General features: G+C 51.3%; 16 non-coding genes across 16 annotated transcripts; all 16 read right to left on the reverse strand.

Annotated features, from left to right (window-relative positions):
• Positions 1-528: 528 nt before the first annotated feature.
• Positions 529-647, reverse strand: LOC135648092 (5S ribosomal RNA). Its single transcript, XR_010500782.1, has one exon. It is a non-coding gene; the product is annotated as a 5S ribosomal RNA (ribosomal RNA).
• Positions 648-1,195: 548 nt separating this feature from the next.
• Positions 1,196-1,314, reverse strand: LOC135648183 (5S ribosomal RNA). Its single transcript, XR_010500872.1, has one exon. It is a non-coding gene; the product is annotated as a 5S ribosomal RNA (ribosomal RNA).
• Positions 1,315-1,862: 548 nt separating this feature from the next.
• LOC135647044 (5S ribosomal RNA) lies at positions 1,863-1,981 on the reverse strand. The gene has a single exon (XR_010499789.1). It is a non-coding gene; the product is annotated as a 5S ribosomal RNA (ribosomal RNA).
• A 548-nt stretch (positions 1,982-2,529) lies between these two features.
• LOC135647070 (5S ribosomal RNA) lies at positions 2,530-2,648 on the reverse strand. The gene has a single exon (XR_010499814.1). It is a non-coding gene; the product is annotated as a 5S ribosomal RNA (ribosomal RNA).
• Positions 2,649-3,196: 548 nt separating this feature from the next.
• Positions 3,197-3,315, reverse strand: LOC135647270 (5S ribosomal RNA). The gene has a single exon (XR_010500011.1). It is a non-coding gene; the product is annotated as a 5S ribosomal RNA (ribosomal RNA).
• Positions 3,316-3,863: 548 nt separating this feature from the next.
• LOC135648184 (5S ribosomal RNA) lies at positions 3,864-3,982 on the reverse strand. Its single transcript, XR_010500873.1, has one exon. It is a non-coding gene; the product is annotated as a 5S ribosomal RNA (ribosomal RNA).
• A 548-nt stretch (positions 3,983-4,530) lies between these two features.
• LOC135647637 (5S ribosomal RNA) lies at positions 4,531-4,649 on the reverse strand. The gene has a single exon (XR_010500371.1). It is a non-coding gene; the product is annotated as a 5S ribosomal RNA (ribosomal RNA).
• Positions 4,650-5,197: 548 nt separating this feature from the next.
• LOC135646451 (5S ribosomal RNA) lies at positions 5,198-5,316 on the reverse strand. Its single transcript, XR_010499201.1, has one exon. It is a non-coding gene; the product is annotated as a 5S ribosomal RNA (ribosomal RNA).
• A 302-nt stretch (positions 5,317-5,618) lies between these two features.
• LOC135647420 (5S ribosomal RNA) lies at positions 5,619-5,737 on the reverse strand. Its single transcript, XR_010500159.1, has one exon. It is a non-coding gene; the product is annotated as a 5S ribosomal RNA (ribosomal RNA).
• A 1,108-nt stretch (positions 5,738-6,845) lies between these two features.
• Positions 6,846-6,964, reverse strand: LOC135647147 (5S ribosomal RNA). The gene has a single exon (XR_010499890.1). It is a non-coding gene; the product is annotated as a 5S ribosomal RNA (ribosomal RNA).
• A 548-nt stretch (positions 6,965-7,512) lies between these two features.
• Positions 7,513-7,631, reverse strand: LOC135647074 (5S ribosomal RNA). The gene has a single exon (XR_010499818.1). It is a non-coding gene; the product is annotated as a 5S ribosomal RNA (ribosomal RNA).
• A 548-nt stretch (positions 7,632-8,179) lies between these two features.
• LOC135647539 (5S ribosomal RNA) lies at positions 8,180-8,298 on the reverse strand. Its single transcript, XR_010500276.1, has one exon. It is a non-coding gene; the product is annotated as a 5S ribosomal RNA (ribosomal RNA).
• A 531-nt stretch (positions 8,299-8,829) lies between these two features.
• LOC135647468 (5S ribosomal RNA) lies at positions 8,830-8,948 on the reverse strand. Its single transcript, XR_010500205.1, has one exon. It is a non-coding gene; the product is annotated as a 5S ribosomal RNA (ribosomal RNA).
• Positions 8,949-12,705: 3,757 nt separating this feature from the next.
• On the reverse strand, positions 12,706-12,824 carry LOC135647469 (5S ribosomal RNA). Its single transcript, XR_010500206.1, has one exon. It is a non-coding gene; the product is annotated as a 5S ribosomal RNA (ribosomal RNA).
• Positions 12,825-13,335: 511 nt separating this feature from the next.
• LOC135647617 (5S ribosomal RNA) lies at positions 13,336-13,453 on the reverse strand. Its single transcript, XR_010500351.1, has one exon. It is a non-coding gene; the product is annotated as a 5S ribosomal RNA (ribosomal RNA).
• Positions 13,454-14,001: 548 nt separating this feature from the next.
• Positions 14,002-14,120, reverse strand: LOC135647365 (5S ribosomal RNA). The gene has a single exon (XR_010500104.1). It is a non-coding gene; the product is annotated as a 5S ribosomal RNA (ribosomal RNA).
• Positions 14,121-14,412: the final 292 nt, after the last annotated feature.

Here is a 14,412-nt window from a genome sequence, read left to right on the forward strand (position 1 = left end):
CCCCTTTGTGCACGTCGCGGACGGCGTATCGACGACCGGAGCCCATTGCGCGCCCCGAAACCTCTCGAACGATCTCGGAATCGCCATCGTCGGATCTCTCCGATGCCCACGAGGCCGACCGCGTACCGGACACGGCAAGCGCGCGCCGAAACCATCTGGACTTTCTCGAACGAACTCGGAATCGCTATTGCGGCCCCTTTCCGGAAAGCTCTCTCCGAGCGCAACGAGACTGACAGCGTAGCGGTCACGGCAAATTCCGAGGCCCAAAACCATCGCCTCGGATGTCGACGGGAGAGGTTTTGGCCGCTCGGGGCGCAAAAAGGAGTGCAACACGAGGACTTCCCAGGGGGTCACCCATCCTAGAACCATATCTGATCATTGCATGTTTCCGAAGAAATTTTTAGATGTTGATTTCATTATTCTCCTGCTATACGTTAACGATATATTTATTGTTGGCCATAATGCTGGAAGAATCGAAAAGCGTAAAGGAGAGTTAAGCAAGTCTTTTGGCCGCTCGGGTCACAAAAAGGAGTGCAACACGAGGACTTCCCAGGGGGTCACCCATCCTAGTACTACTCTCGCCCAAGCACGCTTAACTTCGGAGTTCTGATGGGATCCGGTGCTTTAGTGCTGGTATGATCGCACTCGTTTTGTTTGCGTCCTACCTCCCCTTTGTGCACGTCGTGGACGGCGTATCGACGACCGGAGCCCATTGCGCGCCCCGAAACCTCTCGAACGATCTTGGAATCGCCATCGTCGGATCTCTCCGATGCCCACGAGGCCGACCGCGTATCGGACACGGTAAGCGCACGCCGAAACCATCCGGACTTTCTCGAACGAACTCGGAATCGCTATTGCGGCCCCATTCCGTAAAGCTCTCTCCGAGCCCCACGAGACTGACGGCGTAGCGGTCACGGCAAATTTCGAGGCCCAAAACCATCGCCTCGGAGGTCGACGGGAGAGGTTTTGGCCGCTCGGGGCGCAAAAAGGAGTGCAACACAAGGACTTCCCAGGGGGTCACCCATCCTAGAACCATATCTGATCATTGCATGTTTACGAAGAAATTTTTAGATGATGATTTCATTATTCTCCTGCTATACGTTAACGATATATTTATTGTTGGCCATAATGCTGGAAGAATCGAAAGCCGTAAAGGAGAGTTAAGCAAGTCTTTTGGCCGCTCGGGTCGCAAAAAGGAGTGCAACACGAGGACTTCCTAGGGGGTCACCCATCCTAGTACTACTCTCGCCCAAGCACGCTTAACTTCGGAGTTCTGATGGGATCCGGTGCTTTAGTGCTGGTATGATCGCACTCGTTTTGTTTGCGTCCTACCTCCCCTTTGCGCACGTCGCGGACGGCGTATCGACGACCGGAGCCCATTGCGCGCCCCGAAACCTCTCGAACGATCTCGGAATCGCTATCGTCGGATCTCTCCGATGCCCACGAGGCCGACCGCGTACCGGACACGGCAAGCGCGCGCCGAAACCATCCGGACTTTCTCGAACGAACTCGGAATCGCTATTGCGGCCCCATTCCGTAAAGCTCTCTCCGAGCCCCACGAGACTGACGGCGTAGCGGTCACGGCAAATTTCGAGGCCCAAAACCATCGCCTCGGAGGTCGACGGGAGAGGTTTTGGCCGCTCGGGGCGCAAAAAGGAGTGCAACACGAGGACTTCCCAGGGGGTCACCCATCCTAGAACCATATCTGATCATTGCATGTTTACGAAGAAATTTTTAGATGATGATTTCATTATTCTCCTGCTATACGTTGACGATATATTTATTGTTGGCCATAATGCTGGAAGAAGCGAAAAGCGTAAAGGAGAGTTAAGCAAGTCTTTTGGCCACTCGGGGCGTAAAAAGGAGTGCAACACGAGGACTTCCCAGGGGGTCACCCATCCTAGTACTACTCTCGCCCAAGCACGCTTAACTTCGGAGTTCTGATGGGATCCGATGCTTTAGTACTGGTATGATCGCACTCGTTTTGTTTGCGTCCTCGCTCCCCTTTGTGCACGTCGCGGACGGCGTATCGACGACCGGAGCCCATTGCGCGCCCCGAAACCTCTCGAACGATCTCGGAATCGCTATCGTCGGATCTCTCCGATGCCCACGAGGCCGACCGCGTACCGGACACGGCAAGCGCGCGCCGAAACCATCCGGACTTTCTCGAACGAACTCGGAATCGCTATTGCGGCCCCATTCCGTAAAGCTCTCTCCGAGCCCCACGAGACTGACGGCGTAGCGGTCACGGCAAATTTCGAGGCCCAAAACCATCGCCTCGGAGGTCGACGGGAGAGGTTTTGGCCGCTCGGGGCGCAAAAAGGAGTGCAACACGAGGACTTCCCAGGGGGTCACCCATCCTAGAACCATATCTGATCATTGCATGTTTACGAAGAAATTTTTAGATGATGATTTCATTATTCTCCTGCTATACGTTGACAATATATTTATTGTTGGCCATAATTCTGGAAGAATCGAAAAGCGTAAAGGAGAGTTAAGCAAGTCTTTTGGCTGCTCGGGGCGCAAAAAGGAGTGCAACACGAGGACTTCCCAAGGGGTCACCCATCCTAGTACTACTCTCGCCCAAGCACGCTTAACTTCGGAGTTCTGATGGGATCTGGTGCTTTAGTACTGGTATGATCGCACTCGCTTTGTTTGCGTCCTCCCTCCCCTTTGTGCACGTCGCGGACGGCGTATCGACGACCGGAGCCCATTGCGCGCCCCGAAACCTCTCGAACGATCTCGGAATCGCCATCGTCGGATCTCTCCGATGCCCACGAGGCCGACCGCGTACCGGACACGGCAAGCGCGCGCCGAAACCATCTGGACTTTCTCGAACGAACTCGGAATCGCTATTGCGGCCCCTTTCCGGAAAGCTCTCTCCGAGCGCAACGAGACTGACAGCGTAGCGGTCACGGCAAATTCTGAGGCCCAAAACCATCGCCTCGGAGGTCGACGGGAGAGGTTTTGGCCGCTCGGGGCGCAAAAAGGAGTGCAACACGAGGACTTCCCAGGGGGTCACCCATCCTAGAACCATATCTGATCATTGCATGTTTACGAAGAAATTTTTAGATGATGATTTCATTATTCTCCTGCTATACGTTGACGATATATTTATTGTTGGCCATAATGCTGGAAGAAGCGAAAAGCGTAAAGGAGAGTTAAGCAAGTCTTTTGGCCACTCGGGGCGTAAAAAGGAGTGCAACACGAAGACTTCCCAGGGGGTCACCCATCCTAGTACTACTCTCGCCCAAGCACGCTTAACTTCGGAGTTCTGATGGGATCCGATGCTTTAGTACTGGTATGATCGCACTCGTTTTGTTTGCGTCCTCGCTCCCCTTTGTGCACGTCGCGGACGGCGTATCGACGACCGGAGCCCATTGCGCGCCCCGAAACCTCTCGAACGATCTCGGAATCGCTATCGTCGGATCTCTCCGATGCCCACGAGGCCGACCGCGTACCGGACACGGCAAGCGCGCGCCGAAACCATCCGGACTTTCTCGAACGAACTCGGAATCGCTATTGCGGCCCCATTCCGTAAAGCTCTCTCCGAGCCCCACGAGACTGACGGCGTAGCGGTCACGGCAAATTTCGAGGCCCAAAACCATCGCCTCGGAGGTCGACGGGAGAGGTTTTGGCCGCTCGGGGCGCAAAAAGGAGTGCAACACGAGGACTTCCCAGGGGGTCACCCATCCTAGAACCATATCTGATCATTGCATGTTTACGAAGAAATTTTTAGATGATGATTTCATTATTCTCCTGCTATACGTTAACGATATATTTATTGTTGGCCATAATGCTGGAAGAATCGAAAGCCGTAAAGGAGAGTTAAGCAAGTCTTTTGGCCGCTCGGGTCGCAAAAAGGAGTGCAACACGAGGACTTCCTAGGGGGTCACCCATCCTAGTACTACTCTCGCCCAAGCACGCTTAACTTCGGAGTTCTGATGGGATCCGGTGCTTTAGTGCTGGTATGATCGCACTCGTTTTGTTTGCGTCCTACCTCCCCTTTGCGCACGTCGCGGACGGCGTATCGACGACCGGAGCCCATTGCGCACCCCGAAACCTCTCGAACGATCTCGGAATCGCCGTCGTCGGATCTCTCCGATGCCCACGAGGCCGACCGCGTATCGGACACGGCAAGCGCGCGCCGAAACCATCCGGACTTTCTCGAACGAACTCGGAATCGCTATTGCGGCCCCATTACGGAAAGCTCTCTTCGAGCCCCACGAGACTGACTGCGTAGCGGTCACGGCAAATTCCGAGGCCCAAAATCATCGCCTCGGAGGTCGACGGGAGAGGTTTTGGCCGCTCGGGGCACAAAAAGGAGTGCAACACGCGGACTTCCCAGGGGGTCACCCATCCTAGAACCATATCTGATCATTGCATGTTTACGAAGAAATTTTTAGATGATGATTTCATTATTCTCCTGCTATACGTTGACAATATATTTATTGTTGGCCATAATTCTGGAAGAATCGAAAAGCGTAAAGGAGAGTTAAGCAAGTCTTTTGGCTGCTCGGGGCGCAAAAAGGAGTGCAACACGAGGACTTCCCAGGGGGTCACCCATCCTACTACTACTCTCGCCCAAGCAGGCTTAACTTCGAAGTTCTGATGGGATCTGGTGCTTTAGTACTGGTATGATCGCACTCGTTTTGTTTGTGTCCTCCCTCCCCTTTGTGCACGTCGCGGACGGCGTATCGACGACCGGAGCCAATTGCGCGCCCCGAAACCTCTCGAACGATCTCGGAATCGCCATCGTCGGATCTCTCCGATGCCCACGAGGCCGACCGCGTACCGGAGACGGCAAGCGCACGCCGAAACCATCCGGACTTTCTCGAACGAACTCGGAATCGCTATTGCGGCCCCATTCCGGAAAGCTCTCTCCGAGCCCCACGAGACTGACAGCGTAGCGGTCACGGCAAATTCCGAGGCCCAAAACCATCGCCTCGGAGGTCGACGGGAGAGGTTTTGGCCGCTCGAGGCGCAAAAAGGAGTGCAACACGAGGACTTCCCAGGGGGTCACCCATCCTAGAACCATATCTGATCATTGCATGTTTACGAAGAAATTTTTAGATGATGATTTCATTATTCTCCTGCTATACGTTAACGATATATTTATTTTTGGCCATAATGCTGGAAGAATCGAAAAGCGTAAAGGAGAGTTAAGCAAGTCTTTTGGCCGCTCGGGGCGCAAAAAGGAGTGCAACACGAGGACTTCCCAGGGGGTCACCTATCCTAGTACTACTCTCGCCCAAGCACGCTTAACTTCGGAGTTCTGATGGGATCCGGTGCTTTAGTGCTGGTATGATCGCACTCGTTTTGTTTGCGTCCTCCCTCCCCTTTGTGCACGTCGCGGACGGCGTATCGACCACCGGAGCCCATTGCGCGCGCCGAAACCTCTCGAACGATCTCGGAATCGCCATCGTCGGATCTCTACGATGCCCACGAGGCCGACCGCGTACCGGACACGGCAAGTTTACGAAGAAATTTTTAGATGATGATTTCATTATTCTCCTGCTATACGTTAACGATATATTTATTGTTGGCCATAATGCTGGAAGAATCGAAAAGCGTAAAGGAGAGTTAAGCAAGTCTTTTGGCCGCTCGGGGCGCAAAAAGGAGTGCAACACGAGGACTTCCCATGGGGTCACCCATCCTAGTACTACTCTCGCCCAAGCACGCTTAACTTCGGAGTTCTGATGGGATCAGGTGCTTTAGTGTTGGTATGATCGCACTCGTTTTGTTTGCGTCCTCCCTCCCCTTTGTGCACGTCGCGGACGGCGTATCGACGACCGGAGCCCATTGCGCGCCCTGAAACCTCTCGAACGATCTCCGAATCACCATCGTCGGATCTCTCCGATGCCCACGAGGCCGACCGCGTACCGGACACGGCAAGCGCGTGCCGAAACCATCCGGACTTTCTCGAACGAACTCGGAATCGCTATTGCGGCCCCATTCCGGAAAGCTCTCTCCGAGCCCCACGAGACTGACGGGGTAGCGGTCACGGCAAATTCCGAGGCCCAAAACCATCGCCTCGGAGGTCGACGGGAGAGGTTTTGGCCGCTCGGGGCGCAAAAAGGAGTGCAACACGAGTACTTCCCAGGGGGTCACCCATCCTAGAACCATATCTGATCATTGCATGTTTACGAAGAAATTTTTAGATGATGTTTTCATTATTCACCTGCTATACGTTAACGATATATTTATTGTTGGCCATAATGCTGGAAGAATCGAAAAGCGTAAAGGAGAGTTAAGCAAGTCTTTTGGCCGCTCGGGGCGCAAAAAGGAGTGCAACACGAGGACTTCCCAGGGGGTGCAACACGAGGACGTCCCAAGGAGTGCAACACGACGACCGGAGCCCATTGCGCGCCCCGAAACCTCTCGAACGATCTCGGAATCGCCATCGTCGGATCTCTCCGATGCCCACGAGGCCGACCGCGTACCGGACACGGCAAGCGCGCGCCGAAACCATCCGGACTTTCTCGAACGAACTCGGAATCGCTATTGCGGCCCCATTCCGGAAAGCTCTCTCCGAGCCCCACGAGACTGACAGCGTAGCGGTCACGGCAAATTCCGAGGCCCAAAACCATCGCCTCGGATGTCGACGGGAGAGGTTTTGGCCGCTCGGGGCGCAAAAAGGAGTGCAACACGAGGACTTCCCAGGGGGTCACCCATCCTAGAACCATATCTGATCATTGCATGTTTACGAAGAAATTTTTAGATGATGATTTCATTATTCTCCTGCTATACGTTAACGATATATTTATTTTTGGCCATAATGCTGGAAGAATCGAAAAGCGTAAAGGAGAGTTAAGCAAGTCTTTTGGCCGCTCGGGGCGCAAAAAGGAGTGCAACACGAGGACTTCCCAGGGGGTCACCCATCCTAGTACTACTCTCGCCCAAGCACGCTTAACTTCGGAGTTCTGATGGGATACGGTGCTTTAGTGCTGGTATGATCGCACTCATTTTGTTTACGTCCTCCCTCCCCTTTGTGCACGTCGCGGACGGCGTATCGACGACCGGAGCCCATTGCGCGCCCCGAAACCTCTCAAACGATCTCGGAATCGCCATCGTCGGATCTCTCCGATGCCCACGAGGCCGTCCGCGTACCGGACACGGCAAGCGCGGGCCGAAACCATCCGGACTTTCTCGAACGAACTCGGAATCGCTATTGCGGCCCCATTCCGGAAAGCTCTCTCCGAGCCCCACGAGACTGACTGCGTAGCGGTCATGGCAAATTCCGAGGCCCAAAACCATCGCCTCGGAGGTCGACGGGAGAGGTTTTGGCCGCTCGGGGCGCTAAAAGGAGTGCAACACGAGGACTTCCCAAGGGGTCACCCATCCTAGAACCATATCTGATCATTGCATGTTTACGAAAAAATTTTTAGATGATGATTTCATTATTCTCCTGCTATACGTTAACGATATATTTATTGTTGGCTATAATGCTGGAAGAATCGAAAAGCGTAAAGGAGAGTTAAGCAAGTCTTTTGGCCGCTCGGGGCGCAAAAAGGAGTGCAACACGAGGTCTTCCCAGGGGGTCACCAATCCTAGTACTACTCTCGCCCAAGCACGCTTAACTTCGGAGTTCTGATGGGATCCGGTGCTTTAGTGCTGGTATGATCGCACTCGTTTTGTTTGCGTCCTCCCTCCCCTTTGTGCACGTCGCGGACGGCGTATCGACGACCGGAGCCCATTGCGCGCCCCGAAACCTCTCGAACGATCTCGGAATCGCCATTGTCGGATCTCTCCGATGCCCACGAGGCCGTCCGCGTACCGGACACGGCAAGCGCGCGCCGAAACCATCCGGACTTTCTCGAACGAACTCGGAATCGCTATTGCGGCCCCATTCCGGAAAGCTCTCTCTGAGCCCCACGAGACTGACGGGGTAGCGGTCACGGCAAATTCCGAGGCCCAAAACCATCGCCTCGGAGGTCGACGGGAGAGGTTTTGGCCGCTCGGGGCGCAAAAAGGAGTGCAACACGAGTACTTCCCAGGGGGTCACCCATCCTAGAACCATATCTGATCATTGCATGTTTACGAAGAAATTTTTAGATGATGTTTTCATTATTCTCCTGCTATACGTTAACGATATATTTATTGTTGGCAATAATGCTGGAAGAATCGAAAAGCGTAAAGGAGAGTTAAGCAAGTCTTTTGGCCGCTCGGGGCGCAAAAAGGAGTGCAACACGAGGACTTCCCAGGGGGTCACCCATCCTAGTACTACTCTCGCCCAAGCACGATTAACTTCAGAGTACTGATGGGATCCGATGCTTTAGTGCTGGTATGATCGCACTCGTTTTGTTTGCGTCCTCCCTCCCCTTTGTGCACGTCGCGGACGGCGTATCGACGACTGGAGCCCATTGCGCGCCCCGAAACCTCTCGAACGATCTCGGAATCGCCATCGTCGGATCTCTCCGATGCCCACGAGGCCGACCGCGTACCGGACACGGCAAGCGCGTACCGGACGCGGTAAGCGCGCGCCGAAACCATCCGGACTTTCTCGAACGAACTCGGAATCGCTATTGCGGCCCCATTCCGGAAAGCTCTCTCCGAGCCCCACGAGACTGACTGCGTAGCGGTCACGGCAAATTCCGAGGCCCAAAACCATCGCCTCGGAGGTCGACGGGAGAGGTTTTGGCCGCTCGGGGCGCAAAAAGGAGTGCAACACGAGGACTTCCCAGGGGGTCACCCATCCTAGAACCATATCTGATCATTGCATGTTTACGAAGAAATTTTTAGATGATGAGTTCATTATTCTCCTGCTATAAGTTAACGATATATTTATTGTTGGCCATAATGCTCTTTTGGCCGCTCGGGGCGCAAAAAGGAGTGCAACACGAGGACTTCCCTGGGGGTCACCCATCCTAGTAATACTCTCGCCCAAGCACGCTTAACTTCGGAGTTCTGATGGGATCCGGTGCTTTAGTGCTGGTTTAATCGCACTCGTTTTGTTTGCGTCCTCCCTCCCCTTTGTGCATGTCGCGGACGGCGTATCGACGACCGGAGCCCATTGCGCGCCCCGAAACCTCTCGAACGATCTCGGAATCGCCATCGTTGGATCTCTCCGATGCCCACGAGGCCGACCGCGTACCGGACACGGCAAGCGCGCGCCGAAACCATCCGGACTTTCTCGAACGAACTCGGAATCGCTATTGCGGCCCCATTCCGAAAAGCTCTCTCCGAGCCCCACGAGACTGACTGCGTAGCGGTCACGGCAAATTCCGAGGCCCAAAACCATCGCCTCGGAGGTCGACGGGAGAGGTTTTGGCCGCTCGGGGCGCAAAAAGGAGTGCAACACGAGGACTTCCCAGGAGGTCACCCATCCTAGAACCATATCTGATCATTGCATGTTTACGAAGAAATTTTTAGATGATGATTTCATTATTCTCCTGCTATACGTTAACGATATATTTATTGTTGGCCATAATGCTGGAAGAATTGAAAAGCGTAAAGGAGAGTTAAGCAAGTCTTTTGGCCGCTCGCTCGGGGCGCAAAAAGGAGTGCAACACGAGGACTTCCCAGGGGGTCACCCATGTAACACCCCTCATTTCCGAATGTTCGTATAAATTTTTGGTGATAATGTAAGCATCTATTTTAATTGACAAAAGAAATAGAGTATGAATTAGAGGTAACCTATTTGTAAGATTTGGGAGATCTGTTCAAAAAAAAAGAAAAAAGAATCTGAGGACCTATATGTAAACCCTAAGGACCTAATCGTGAATATGATAAAAACAAGGACTAAACTGCAAAATGCACCAAATGACAAATTCCACCGCTTAAGCCTCTCTGCCTTCGTTGTTAAGGAAGCAGAGGAGGCAGCTCGTGGGTGATCAGGGAAAGAAAAGAAGAAGAAGAAGAAGAAGAAGAAGAAGGAGAAGAGAAAGAAAAATTGGGGCATTTAGGGTTTTTGCTTTAATCTTGTTACTTCGGGTCAAAATTTGCAAAGGCAAGTGTTCTAACCCCATCCTACAGCAGTATTTGACTCTGTTTTTATGTTGATTCAAAATAAATTGGAAGATTTTTATTTAGAAACTGATATGTTTCTCTTTGGACATAGAACTATGGATTCTGAAAGTTTTCGGTAAACTGACCCCTAAGCACTTTTTCAGCCCTAAGTTTTAGTACAGAATGAGAATTCAGGTAGGAACTATTTTTGTTTGAAATTAGACTCGTATGTCTTTCTTTTGACACCGATTTTGTAGATTTTGGACACCGAATACTTACCCAAAAATTTGTTTCAAAAGAGCCTATAGACGCTGTAAAACAGAGTTCAAGATTTCTGACCTTTCGATACTAAAACGCCTATAACTCCCTGTTGAAAATTCTGATTTGTACCAAACTGATTTTATTTGAAACTAGACTTGAAATTCTCTCTTTTGACATATAGTTTGAAAATTTTGGAGTTCAATTGCTCACCCTATCGTCTGTTGAATCCGATCCTATAAAGTCTGCAAACCAGTGATTGTGATTTTGACCTTATGTTACCAAATCAGAGGTAACTCTGTGTTGGGAGCCCTGTTTCATATGAAATCTGTTCCATCCGAATATAGACTGATATATGGTTCAACCATAGCCTTCTTATGGGTATTGGAGCATATTTGTTATTCTGAAATATTTGTTTGGTGTGCCACTGGAATTCTGTCCGAAATCGAGCTTTGGTCGATTTCGCGTATTCTGTTCCATTTCCTTTGGATACTTGAATTCGCCTAACCTTCTTATTGGAATTGAGCTGGTTATGATTGCTTGGAATCCCTGTACACTATTGCTTTCAATTCTTTCCCTAAAATGAATACTTTTGTGAGAGATTTGTTCCTTGCATCACATTGTTTTTGAAAAGGCACATGTACGTTTGGTTGTTCCGCGTGTGCTTCCGTTATATGCTGCATTTTGTTGAAACCGCCTTCTTGTACTCTGGTGTGTGGGATTGTTTGGACCTTTGCCAGAAATGGTAAAGGGTATGCGCTGATTTGCCCGCTATGTGGGATATTGCTTAGAGCCTGCGATGCTCTGCCGGCCCCCTTTGACTTCACCTAGACGTGGGTGGATGGAGCTCCCAAACGTGGGAGACTTTTGTCAGGTGGTCATTCAGAAATGGATGAATCACATTCTGACTGAGATCCCACTACACCCTCTATATGTTTGATATGACATCCAGAGTTTTGGTGAGTTATTTCTGTTCATGCTCTGGATAAGTATGATATGATTGCAACGTCAAGGACGACGTTTGAGCTTTTGTACGACATATGAGTTTGATATGCTCTGAAATGCTTCATTCACTGTTGATTTTGCTTCGTAATGTTCCATATGCTGTTGATATGTTTCGGAACATTTTATATGCCATTGATAAGCTCCGATATGTTTCCTTTGTTTCTGATATGCTCCAATTACTCTATGCCCCATCTGTCAGGAACCAAATATGTATGATTAAAAGGACAATTGTGATTCTGCTCCTAATGATATTATGTCTACGAAATCGTATATTCAGCTTTGTGTTTTGAAACTGTATCTCTTTGGAAGTTGTACTATTTTGATATGGATATGTTAGTCACTTGCTGAGCTCTTTATGCTCACCCCGTTTGTTGATAAATTTTTCAGGATAGCGTATCGCTTGCTTAAATGTTAAGAATGGGCTGAGGCAGTGGAAAGTTTAGAAGACGTTGGGCAGAACTTTTGTTAGCATATATGTAGTTGTGTATAAGCTACCTTGCATCTAATGAAATGTGACTATGAATCTAAACCTGTGGATTTTGTGTAAGTTAAAGGATCCCTCATGTATAGGGTTTTGGAATGTTAAATTAAATTTGTGTAATGATATGAACTTATGGTAAATCGATGATTGTGGTGACTGCATAGATTTCCCCACTTGTGGATTTATATTGTGGTTTTTATTTTGATGAGTCGAGTTCAGATTGTATGAATTATCGAGTGATGTGTGCTATGTTTATGAATTGCACAGGGTTATGAATTGGTAGATTATAGAAGTGAAATTTTTGATCTGAATGTTTTCTTAGTGACCTCAAATGTGTGTTTGGATCCTGGGTTAGTTGTGTTGGAAAAAAAAAAAAAAAATTTAATATTGTCGATATTTTGTCGGGTCGTGACAACCCATCCTAGTACTACTCTCGCCCAAGCACAATTAACTTCCGAGTTCTGATGGGATCCGGTGCTTTAGTGCTGGTATGATCGCACTCGTTTTGTTTGCGTCCTCCCTCCCCTTTGTGCACGTCGCGGACAGCGTATCGACGACCGGAGCCCATTGCGCGCCCCGAAACCTCTCGAACGATCTCGGAATCGCCATCGTCGGATCTCTCCGATGCCCACGAGGCCGACCGCGTACCGGACACGGCAAGCGTGCGCCGAAACCATCCGGACTTTCTCGAACGAACTCGGAATCGATATTGCGGCCCCATTCCGGAAAGCTCTCTCCGAGCCCCACGAGACTGACGGGGTAGCGGTCACGGCAAATTCCGAGGCCCAAAACCATCGCCTCGGAGGTCGACGGGAGAGGTTTTGGCCGCTCGGGGCGCAAAAAGGAGTGCAACACGAGGACTTCCCAGGGGGTCACCCATCCTAGAACCATATCTGATCATTGCATGTTTACGAAGAAATTTTTAGATGATGATTTCATTATTCTCCTGCTATACGTTAACGATATATTTATTGTTGGCCATAATGCTCTTTTGGCCGCTCGGGGCGCAAAAAGGAGTGCAACACGAGGACTTCCCTGGGGGTCACCCATCCTAGTAATACTCTCGCCCAAGCACGCTTAACTTCGGAGTTCTGATGGGATCCGGTGCTTTAGTGCTGGTTTAATCGCACTCGTTTTGTTTGCGTCCTCCCTCCCCTTTGTGCACGTCGCGGACGGCGTATCGACGACCGGAGCCCATTGCGCGCCCCGAAACCTCTCGAACGATCTCGGAATCGCCATCGTTGGATCTCTCCGATGCCCACGAGGCCGACCGCGTACCGGACACGGCAAGCGCGCGCCGAAACCATCCGGACTTTCTCGAACGAACTCGGAATCGCTATTGCGGCCCCATTCCGAAAAGCTCTCTCCGAGCCCCACGAGACTGACTGCGTAGCGGTCACGGCAAATTCCGAGGCCCAAAACCATCGCCTCGGAGGTCGACGGGAGAGGTTTTGGCCGCTCGGGGCGCAAAAACGAGTGCAACACGAGGACTTCCCAGGGGGTCACCCATCCTAGAACCATATCTGATCATTGCATGTTTACGAAGAAATTTTTAGATGATGATTTCATTATTCTCCTGCTATACGTTAACGATATATTTATTGTTGGCCATAATGCTCTTTTGGCCGCTCGGGGCGCAAAAAGGAGTGCAACACGAGGACTTCCCTGGGGTCACCCATCCTAGTAATACTCTCGCCCAAGCACGCTTAACTTCGGAGTTCTGATGGGATCCGGTGCTTTAGTGCTGGTTTAATCGCACTCGTTTTGTTTGCGTCCTCCCTCCCCTTTGTGCACGTCGCGGACAGCGTATCGTCGACCGGAGCCCATTGCGCGCCCCGAAACCTCTCGAACGATCTCGGAATCGCCATCGTCGGATCTCTCCGATGCCCACGAGGCCGACCGCGTACCGGACACGGCAAGCGCGCGCCGAAACCATCCGGACTTTCTCGAACGAACTCGGAATCGCTATTGCGGCCCCATTCCGGAAAGCTCTCTCCGAGCCCCACGAGACTGACTGCGTAGCGATCACGGCAAATTCCGAGGCCCAAAACCATCGCCTTGGAGGTCGACGGGAGAGGTTTTGGCCGCTCGGGGCGCAAAAAGGAGTGCAACACGAGGACTTCCCAGGGGGTCACCCATCCTAGAACCATATCTGATCATTGCATGTTTACGAAGAAATTTTTAGATGATGATTTCATTATTCTCCTGCTATACGTTGACGATATATTTATTGTTGGCCATAATGCTGGAAGAATCGAAAAGCGTAAAGGAGAGTTAAGCAAGTCTTTTGGCCGCTCGGGGCGCAAAAAGGAGTGCAACACGAGGACTTCCCAGGGTGTCACCCATCCTAGTACTACTCTCGCCCAAGCACGCTTAACTTCGGAGTTCTGATGGGATCCGGTGCTTTAGTGCTGGTTTGATCGCACTCGTTTTGTTTGCGTCCTCCCTCCCCTTTGTGCACGTCGCGGACGGCGTATCGACGACCGGAGCCCATTGCGCGCCCCGAAACCTCTCGAACGATCTTGGAATCGCCATCGTTTGATCTCTCCGATGCCCACGAGGCCGACCGCGTACCGGACACGGCAAGCGCGCGTCGAAACCATCCGGACTTTCTCGAACGAACTCGGAATCGCTATTGCGGCCCCATTCCAGAAAGCTCTCTCCAAGCCCCACGAGACTGACTGTGTAGCGGTCATGGCAAATTCCGAGGCCCAAAACCA

The sequence above is a fragment of the Musa acuminata genome, chromosome BXJ3-8 (assembly GCF_036884655.1).
Source record: "Musa acuminata AAA Group cultivar baxijiao chromosome BXJ3-8, Cavendish_Baxijiao_AAA, whole genome shotgun sequence".
Classification (NCBI taxonomy): Eukaryota; Viridiplantae; Streptophyta; class Magnoliopsida; order Zingiberales; family Musaceae; genus Musa; species Musa acuminata.